At 36.2% G+C, this 9437-nt stretch overlaps 1 pseudogene; it reads left to right on the forward strand.

Annotated features, from left to right (window-relative positions):
* Nucleotides 1-640: 640 nt before the first annotated feature.
* LOC120597875 (uncharacterized) lies at nucleotides 641-756 on the forward strand (annotated as a pseudogene).
* Nucleotides 757-9437: the final 8681 nt, after the last annotated feature.

The raw sequence follows: 9437 nt of genomic DNA on the forward strand, positions 1-9437 counted from the left end.
GTGCCAGACTGTTTTGTTTGTTTGTTTTTTTTGTTTGTTTTTTTGTTTTTTGTTTTTTGGTTTTTTCCATGAGGTCTCTTTCCTTGGCTTAGAGATGGCCACCTTTTTGCTGTGTCATCACATGGTTTCTTCTCTGTGCATGGCTCCCTGGAGGCTTTCTATGCGTCCAAATTTCCTCTTCGTATAAATTCACCAGGCAAATTGGATTAGGGCCTGTCCTAAAGGCCTCATTTTAACTTAGTTACCTATTTAAAGACCCTGTTTTCAAATACAGTCACATTCTGGGGTACTAGAGGTTAGGGTTTCAGTGTATGAATTTGAGGGGACACAACTCAGCCCATAACAAATGACTGAACTAGTTATGGCAACCATTAGTCACCAAAGACTATTTAATATAATATAATACTGTATTATAATATAACACCTCATGTTATCCCTGCCCAATGCCTAGAATACAGGCACATATCCCATGTTTTCAGATTTTTAAGTTACCAAATCACATACTTTAAAACCTAATTACTTGTTTACCGTATTTTAAATTAAGACAGTTATGGATGTGGTTCCATAGTGTAGCAGTTAGCACATCTGCCTTACACACAGAAGGTCCTGGGTTCGCGCCCCAGTGGAGCCACAGTCCCTGGTCTATGGCCATGCCATCTTAGACAAGCCCGATGTCTGATCTTGGAAGTTAAGCAAGGTCAGGCCTGGTTAGTACTTGGATGGGAGACCACCTAGGAAGACTAGGTGCTGTAGGCATAAATAATAATAACAAATAAATAAATTTAAAAAATAAGACAGTAATAACTACATATTAGTTTCTTAAAATGATGAGAATAAGTGTTTTTAGAGCAAGTATATGTTTATTTGCACCCACATACAGAAAAATGACATTTCAGTTTTGAGAGTAAGCACATAATTTTGGTTCAGTTACAAAAAACTGAAAATTTTTTATGAGTTCTCATTTCTACTTTGGAGAAGCTAGGTTGTAAAACCGTGTTTTAGTTATTAACTTTCCTATTGGCCTTTGGAAAATAGCTGGCCCCCTCAGCAGAAAGCTCACAAACAATGTGGCGGACATATGTGGACACCCATGGTCTGGTCCTTTTTAGAAAAACACTCTATTCTTTGTGGAGAATTCTTTTTCTCCCAGTACACACAGTTCAGTACAATTATGAATCGAGGTACTCCGATTTCCTTACTGAAGAGGCAATCACTCAAGCTAAGCTGAACTAAATGTACATTCTCTCTCTGAAATTTACATCTTAACCAAAGTAAGAAAATACTAAGGACATTGGAACTCATTCTCTCAGAGTAGTTGCCTGTTACCAAGAGCCCAGCTTCTTTCTGAACTTGGCCTTCTCAGGCTTGGTATTTCATCCTTTTGTTCCTACCTGGGAGCACTCCCATGACCTAACAGCAAAGTTCCCTTTTACCTAAGTCGTAAAGAATTAGTTTCTATTATCTGAAAAAACAAAATTCTGATAATACCAACCACATTAACATCTCTATGGCTCTCCTACTACCTCTTTTAGTAAATCTCACCTCCATTATGCTGACTGGGAATGGAAATACCCTTTGCAAAGCTAAAGAGCTTTTCAGAGTGAGGCATAGAGATGAATGGAGACTTAACTATACACGGCCACTTCTTCCTGCAATTGAAAATCAACTATACATTTGAACCTGCAGTCCTCAGATGAGATGGCATACTTTATGAGTAAAACCTTATTTATTCATATTTGCATGTGTACATGCCTTTAATCTATTTGCAGCCAGGTGGTCCTTTATAAGCAAGTCTGGGTCAGCAGTTCTCAAAGTGCATCCCAGGACCAGCAGCAGCAGCAGCAGCAGTATCACTGAAGAGCTTGTTAAAAAAGCAAATTCCAGTCCCCACTCCCAGACCTATTCTCTCAGAAACTCTGAGGGTGGGATGAACACATAGGTGTTTTAAACAAGCCTTCAGATGATTCTGATACTCACTGAAGTTTAAGAACCTCTGGGCTAGGTGAAAGCTCAACCTGGAATGGGATCCCTCACCTCAGTGACAGACTGGACTTTTCTCTTGGTGTGAGGATATAAGAAATCCTTAGAGGCATCCCTCTAGGAGTCTTGTCCTAGTTGGGCCAAAGCCCTCCTCCTCCCTCTACCCCAGCCCTTTTTCGTCTGCTGCCTCAAGAAAAAGAGAAATGGTCATTAAAGAAAGGCAGGAGGTCTGAAAATAGAGCAGTACGGTCATTTGTGTGAAGCCTGCAACCCCATTTCCGACTATTTGATTGTTTTATTTGCCCCAGAGGCACTCGTTCTCACACATTTGGCTCCTCTCTTTAAAAGGAACCCCAACTAATCATTTTCTTGTGCTTCGATGCACTACTCTCCCAAGTATTCTTTTTAAATTGAGTGAAAATTAAACCTAACGCACATAGTTCCATAATAACATTTCTTTTAATGAGTCCCATCTTCTGATGGAAAGGACTGCCCTACTAAATTAAAAGTAGGGAAATATATAAAATACATAATCCAGTGCATGAAATCAAAAACCTAATTTATTCATTCATTTCACTAGACAATGTGATGAAGCATAACAGGAACAAGATAAAATGAAGTTGCGTTCTGCCTCCTCCTGCCTTTTTCCTTTTCCTACTGAGAAAAGGTCAGTGTGAGAAAAATGTGACCTTAACATCTACTTCCAAGTAAAGCAAAACCAGTGAAAACAAATATTTTCCATGTCCTACTAATCTGAAAATCTAATTGTAAATTAAACAAAACCCTCTTCATTAAATGAAAACTTTTTTATTTCAAATGTCTTTAACTTTTAGAAAACTATTTTTAGCGAGGCTGGGATGAATTCCAAGTAATTCCAAATCACTATCAGAATAGTACTTTAGTTATAAGTTAAAAAAAAAAACAAGTACATAATCTGCAGTGTTTTATGAGGTTATTAATTTGAATTATGGAATTCTAATTGCCTAGGAGCTTGTCCATAAACCGCTGCTCTCCTCAGGCAGGATGGAAAAGAACACAAAGCATTCCCACCAGGAAGCCTGGAAGCTTGTCAGAACCTACAAATATTTCTCAGACTTCGTGGTTTCTTTCAGGGCTTTGGATATTTTGCAAAATGTCTGATCAAAAGGTAACCATGACCTCAGAGGTGTGTGTGTGCGTGCACGCGTGTGTGTGTGCATGTGTGTAGTGTTTTCTTGGCATGCTTTATGCATATTGAAATGCTGACATTGCAAGAGGCCAGAATTATGTTAACTCCCCTAATAACTGAGGTGTGCTTGTTTTATAATAATTAACTAACTGGAGATAACTTAATGTGTGTGTATATTTACACATATGTTAACTTGTGTATGTGTGAGAGCATACATGTATATAAGTACTTACTTTATATGTGTATAATTAATACTCTGTGGTTTCCAATTTTTATCCCAACCAACCAAAGATGCAAATCAGCTCAAATTTATTTATTGGTGTATAATACATCGAAGTTATAAATCCTGTGTTGAGATAGACAACTTTCTATGAAAATCACCCAGCTCGATAATTTATTTTATTCATCCTTTTTTTCATTTTTGTAAAATAATGTCTGTTTTCTTAAGATTTCATGTTCCAGATAAAAAGCTCTTCACTCCACTCATCTCAGCATTCACTTGATCTACGTGTAGTTTGGACTGTGTACTGGGAATAAGGAGACTAATTTTGAACTTGTTTCCATAAATCTACATAAGGTCCAACTACAAACCACACAAAATAAATATAAACTAGTAGTTATGAATTATAAAAGTAGTAGTCATAGTTTTTTAATGCCGGACAAGCAGAGGAAACTTGTCCATAGCTGAGGAAAAAGAGAGAGAGAGAAAGAAAAAAAAATGAAAAAGGAAACAACTTGAAACAGTTTTATAAACTTCTTATGCAAACACCCTTGCTTCTGGCAGTTTGTATCCAGAGTCTATTTCCTGTTGTAACCTTGAAGTGCATTGTAAATAATAATTAACAAACCTATACTGTACTCCCTGGGTGGTTAAAAAAGAAATTGTATAAGCATCTTGGAATTTCATGGAATTTTACGATGGGCACTTAGACCATAAGATCAGTCAGATCAACCATGTTTTGAAAAGAAAGGTATCTTTATTGTATCTTTATTCAGGCCTCTGTGCAAGTCAGTGGCTCTACTGGACTGTAGACAACTTCCAGACGGTGAGACCAATCATTCAGCCACAGTGTTTCTCAATTGGCTTTATCTGGTTTTGGTGTCGAAGTAGTTTTCCTCCAATGAGTGGGTGGCTCAGTGAGAATCCCAAAAGAAAACAGTTTCTAAAAGAGCTTTTGGTACTTAGAGGTTTTGGAAAAATGATGAGAAGAAGCATTTTCCTGGAGTAAATATTATTCTTTGGAACAAATCGAGGTATTGACTCTAACAACAACAAAAAGTGTTAAGAAAAAATTTATACAGCAGCAACTGGGATAACTTCTGAGAAATTACTTTCTAGTGACATTAAAACAGTAAATATTCAACCTGATTTATAACTGTTTTTTCTTTTGACTGAAAATGTTCAACGTATGTGGCTTGAATACATGTTCTTGTCTCAAATGTTCTACCACACACATTTCCACCTACTGTGAAGGCAAACACATTTTGACTAATGTTATTGCTTATAAAAATTTTCCCTATGGTTTGAAATCCTAACTCTGTGTTTTCTTTTAAATATTCACATTTATAAATGGGCAATTGTTAAACCACTTGCTGTTTTTCTCTTAGAGTTACCATAATAAGGGTGATAAAGTAAGTAATCTAACCTTTCAGATACTATGAATTTTCCATTTTCTATTTGAGAACAGCACTTAGAAAGAAAAGAATTCTTGAGAGTAGGAAAACTTTGAGACTGATTCTTAGATGCCAAGGCCTCTCATTAACATTTCTCCAATGAGGGTGTTTCAAGTTGTCTGAAGTTGTATTTCATACAAAAAAAACAAAGTAACTTAGGTAAAACATGTCCTCTCTTATATTTTAAGACCATTGGCAAAATGCATGCTCATTTAGTTGTATTTAGGGACTCTCAAAAACAGAATAAAAATACACCAGCCTATTCTTGTAGTGATTTGGCCAGAGCATTTCCTTGAAGTTAGTAAGACATCATTCTCAAAATCATTTTTATGTGTGGTATTTAGGACCACTTCATATGGAATGTGAAGTGTTTTATGAATAAGTCCCACTCTAGATGTGAGAGAAGAACCCCAGGGGAAGTGAGCAAATCTATCTCTGATTCAGGCTCAGGGCCAAAGCTAAACCGTTCTCCCAACAAACACAACCTCAAAAGGCTTTGCAGATCCTATTAATACCTATTACCTGCCAGGGCGATATAAGGTTTTGGGATGGAGGTATCTGGCCAATGCTGGTACCTCTCATAACCTGATGCTGCTAGGTACCCTGATGGGGGCCTGAAATCCACTTTGGAACTGGTAACAATAACATTCTGATGAAATATTGCTCCAAACATCAAGGCCAACTGTTATAATGAACAACCTGGAGTTTGAGTTATGACTGTGCCATGTATTATTGATTTTGTGACTCTGGGAGTGTAGCTAAATTTTTCTGAGTATCACATAGATTCTGAGTAAAATGCTTATGTTGGTTAACTTGCTATGTCTCTCAGCTCCTAATTCACCCTGCTATACTCTGCTTTATATGGCTAGCACTGGGGCTCTGCCAGTTACGTTTCTTCCTTGCCAGCTGGCTTCTTGTTAGGTTATCCAGAAGAAAAAGAGAGGATAAAGACCTTCTTTCTTCTCTTTTGCTTGCAATTCTCATCGACTCTTCTCCCAGCAGCAACAGTAGCCCTCAATTTCAGCTCTTATTGGCACTCACAGAATGAGGCTCGTGGTACTTCAGAGGTAAGAGCAACAGACTGGCAGCAACTCCTCCTCAGAAATCCAAGACCCAACTTCTCAACTCTCATAATTTGAGCTTTCATGTCTTGATTTTTGTAATTTCTTCCCTTTATTTCCCCAGCTTTAGGGATGATACTTGCTTCCTGGGTTACTTATATATATTTTTCTTTTTTTGCATTCGGCTACCCAACACCTGTGTACCAGCTGCCTAGATTAAATTCTCTCAGTTGAAGTACCTAGAGTGACTTCTGTTTCCCTGACTAGTCCCTGACTGATACAATGTGAGACAGTGCTACCTACTTAAAGATGTTTTATGTGGATTGAGTTATTGCATGTTAAATGCCTGTTACAAGGTTTGGCTCTTAATATAAACTAAATGCATGGCTCCTCTCTCCATTTGTAAAGGCTGTCTCCTTGGCCAGGCTCCTCTCTCACCCAATACAATAAGTATGTGGAAGTTGTGGCTTTAGATATAGAGTATTTGGATTGAAAGACAAACCTTTGCTTTCTAACTCTCAGCAAGTCTCTATAAGATGTGGACCCATAAAGGAAATTTATGATCATTAGCTCCTTGGTGCTTTTTTCAGTATTTCTGAAATGGCACAGCTAGAATCATCTTTGCCACAATGATAATACCATGTGGCCACAGTGATAGTACCATGATGTGTTATCAAAAAGTCATGCAATTCTTCTCTTCAGTAATCTATTTTCAATAATCATTGATAAACCCTCCTCATTCATGGAGCACTGTCTTTACTACCAAAGATTCTTTATTCTCTCATTCCCTTCTAACTCCTCGTATTATTTAAAAGTTATCATCATGCCCATATCATTGTTCACGCCGCGTCCATTTTTATGTTATACTTTTTCTCTTATTCTTTCCTCTTTCCTAAAATGTTTATTATTTTATTTAAATCCATCAAGACTTGAGTGAGACAATATCCTCCCAGTCCAAGATATCTCCCATGAATTCCTATTATACCTATTGTAGTTTCTTGCAATATAGCAATGCATTCTTCTCTGACTAGAAATCTTATCGGATTATTTAATTTTTTTAAAAAATAAACCTGATGACATGGACCATGTTTCTTTTTTAAAAATCACAACTCACGACTACTAGGGGGCTTGAAATCAACATTTGCTGACTGATTAGCCAACCTTTAATATTTTTAGGATAGAATGTGTCACTTGAGACTTCCATTTTCTCTGAGGGCAAGGCTGAAATACCCAAATAAGTATATGTATACATTTCTAGAAATTTATTAATGCAGATGATTATAATAAAATTTTAGAATTTTTCCTAATAGCAAGCTCAGTAAGGATAACTAATCTTTGAAACACTACTGGAGTCAAAACACCATGCTTTTCCTTTCTGTACCCTACATAGATAACTCTCTCTGCATAGATGCATTAAAATATTTGCAATATACCATAATCCTAATGAAAAGAACTGAATTTTTGACTGGAAGAATTGAAACGCTTGATCTCGTATTGTTTTATTCATGAAATGAATAGTGTAGTGCAAGTAGGCACAATTCCCCATACTCATGCACAGAAGCTAAATATGGGAAATGAAGAGTCAGTCTCTTTGCTTTTCAATTCTCAGTCATTATGATGATAGACTGAATGGATGACATAAGTTATTACCTCAGAACAGCTAGTGAATCCAGATATGGTTACTGACTCTGAAATATGTGTAGGTAAGATTGTCTGCACAGCAGAACCGCCTGAGCCTGAAATAGACCAACTCTGAATGAAAAAAGTCCCTAATCAGGTCAAGATTAACCTCCTGAGTTAAACAATTACTTATCATTATTATCTGCCCTGTGCCAACGACCCTCTAAGTACCGTATGTGAAAAACCCAAAGGCACAAGAACAATAAAGAAATGAAAACATAAAGTCTGAGTTCAGCTTGACTTTGAGAACACTTGAAAGCCTTGACAATGATAGTGATTTATGATGCATTTCTGGTTTTCTATCCCTATAGCACATATGTATTGTCTCTTACTCCTAACCGACAAGTAGGTTATAAAATCAGAGTGTTATGATGGTGAGAACTTGAAACTCAAATATTTCTTTTAAGCCAGAAGGAGAGGGTAAAATGAGATTCAGACCATGAATATTCTCTGTTAATTTAAAAGAATGTATTTATTTATTTATTTATTTATTTATTTATTTATTTATTTATGTACTTCCTTCCTTACTTACTTACATTGTACTTGGAACTACAGTACTGTGCTTAAAATAGTTTCCTAGAAATTCTTTACATCTCTTCTGTGTTATAAGGGTTCAACACTTTCAAAGAAAAAACCTACCTTCTCCTAATGATGATGAGTCCAGTAAGTAAAAACATATATGTGTAAACCAACAAATGAACCAGACCAGACAAAAAGTACCAGCTTTAATTTTAATTTTCACAAAGTATAATCAAGAATGCTTCTGAAATCAACAAAAATTAAAGGGGCAGGTGCTTTCTAGGCTGAATCTTAATACACACACACACACATGCACGCACGCACGCATATACACACACAAACACAGTATGGTTTATTGTCAAAGAAATTTCATTGATCAGCTTTGATTTATTTAAAAGCTGGAAAATGTAAGTTTGTAAAATTATATGTAAAGATTTGGTAACATAACTGTCTTCAGAGCAGTAAGTCACTTTTGTAAGAAACAACTGAGTTGAAATTTCAAAATATTTGCATGCTGTTAGAAATTCATAACTTTCTAAATTTAAGTTAGTTTCAAAACTTGGCTTATATGAGTCTCTTAATTCTCCAAAAATTTTTTTAAAAATTAAAGCTACTAAGTTTTAGAGTCATTTTTATTTCTTTTTTTACTAATTGATGGTTCTGTAATTCACTTTCAACTACAGATTATTTTACCTGCCTCTAGTATGTAAGCCAAATAATAATTCTAATATACTCTGTTTCATGTGTATTAGTTTTCTATTGCTTCTATAACAAATCACCACAAATTTAGTGGCTTAAAATAATACAAATTTATCATCTTACAGTCTTGCAGTTCTGGAGATCAGAAGTCAAATATGGTTCTTACGAGATAAAATCAAGGAGTTGGCAAGGCTGCACTCCATCTGGATGCTCTAGAGAATAATCCATTTTCTGTCTTTTCCAGCTTCTAGAGGCTGCCCACATTCCTTGGTTCATGATTCCCTTTCTCCATCTTTTCATGAGCAATAGCAAGTTGAGGCCTTCTCACCCCATATCAATTCAAATCTGCTTCCACAGTCCCATTTTCCTCTTACTCCCTTTTTAGTCCTTCTTCCACTTTTAAGGACCCTTGTGAATGTATTGGGCCTGCTAGGTAACCTGGAATAATCTCCTCATTTCAATGTCCTTAAACATAATTACATCTCCTCTTTTCCATGTATAGTGACATGTTCATAGGTTCCAGGGATTATACTTTGCTCTTCACTTTCTGGAGAAATTTTTGGGAGATACTCAATTAATTCAACATCTGATGGGGGCATAGTCCTTCAGTCAGGACACTTAAACATGTCATTATATTCCTAACATTTTTAAATGCT

Source organism: Pteropus medius, unplaced genomic scaffold (assembly GCF_902729225.1).
Source record: "Pteropus medius unplaced genomic scaffold, Ma_sr-lr_union100, whole genome shotgun sequence".
Taxonomy (NCBI): domain Eukaryota; kingdom Metazoa; phylum Chordata; class Mammalia; order Chiroptera; family Pteropodidae; genus Pteropus; species Pteropus medius.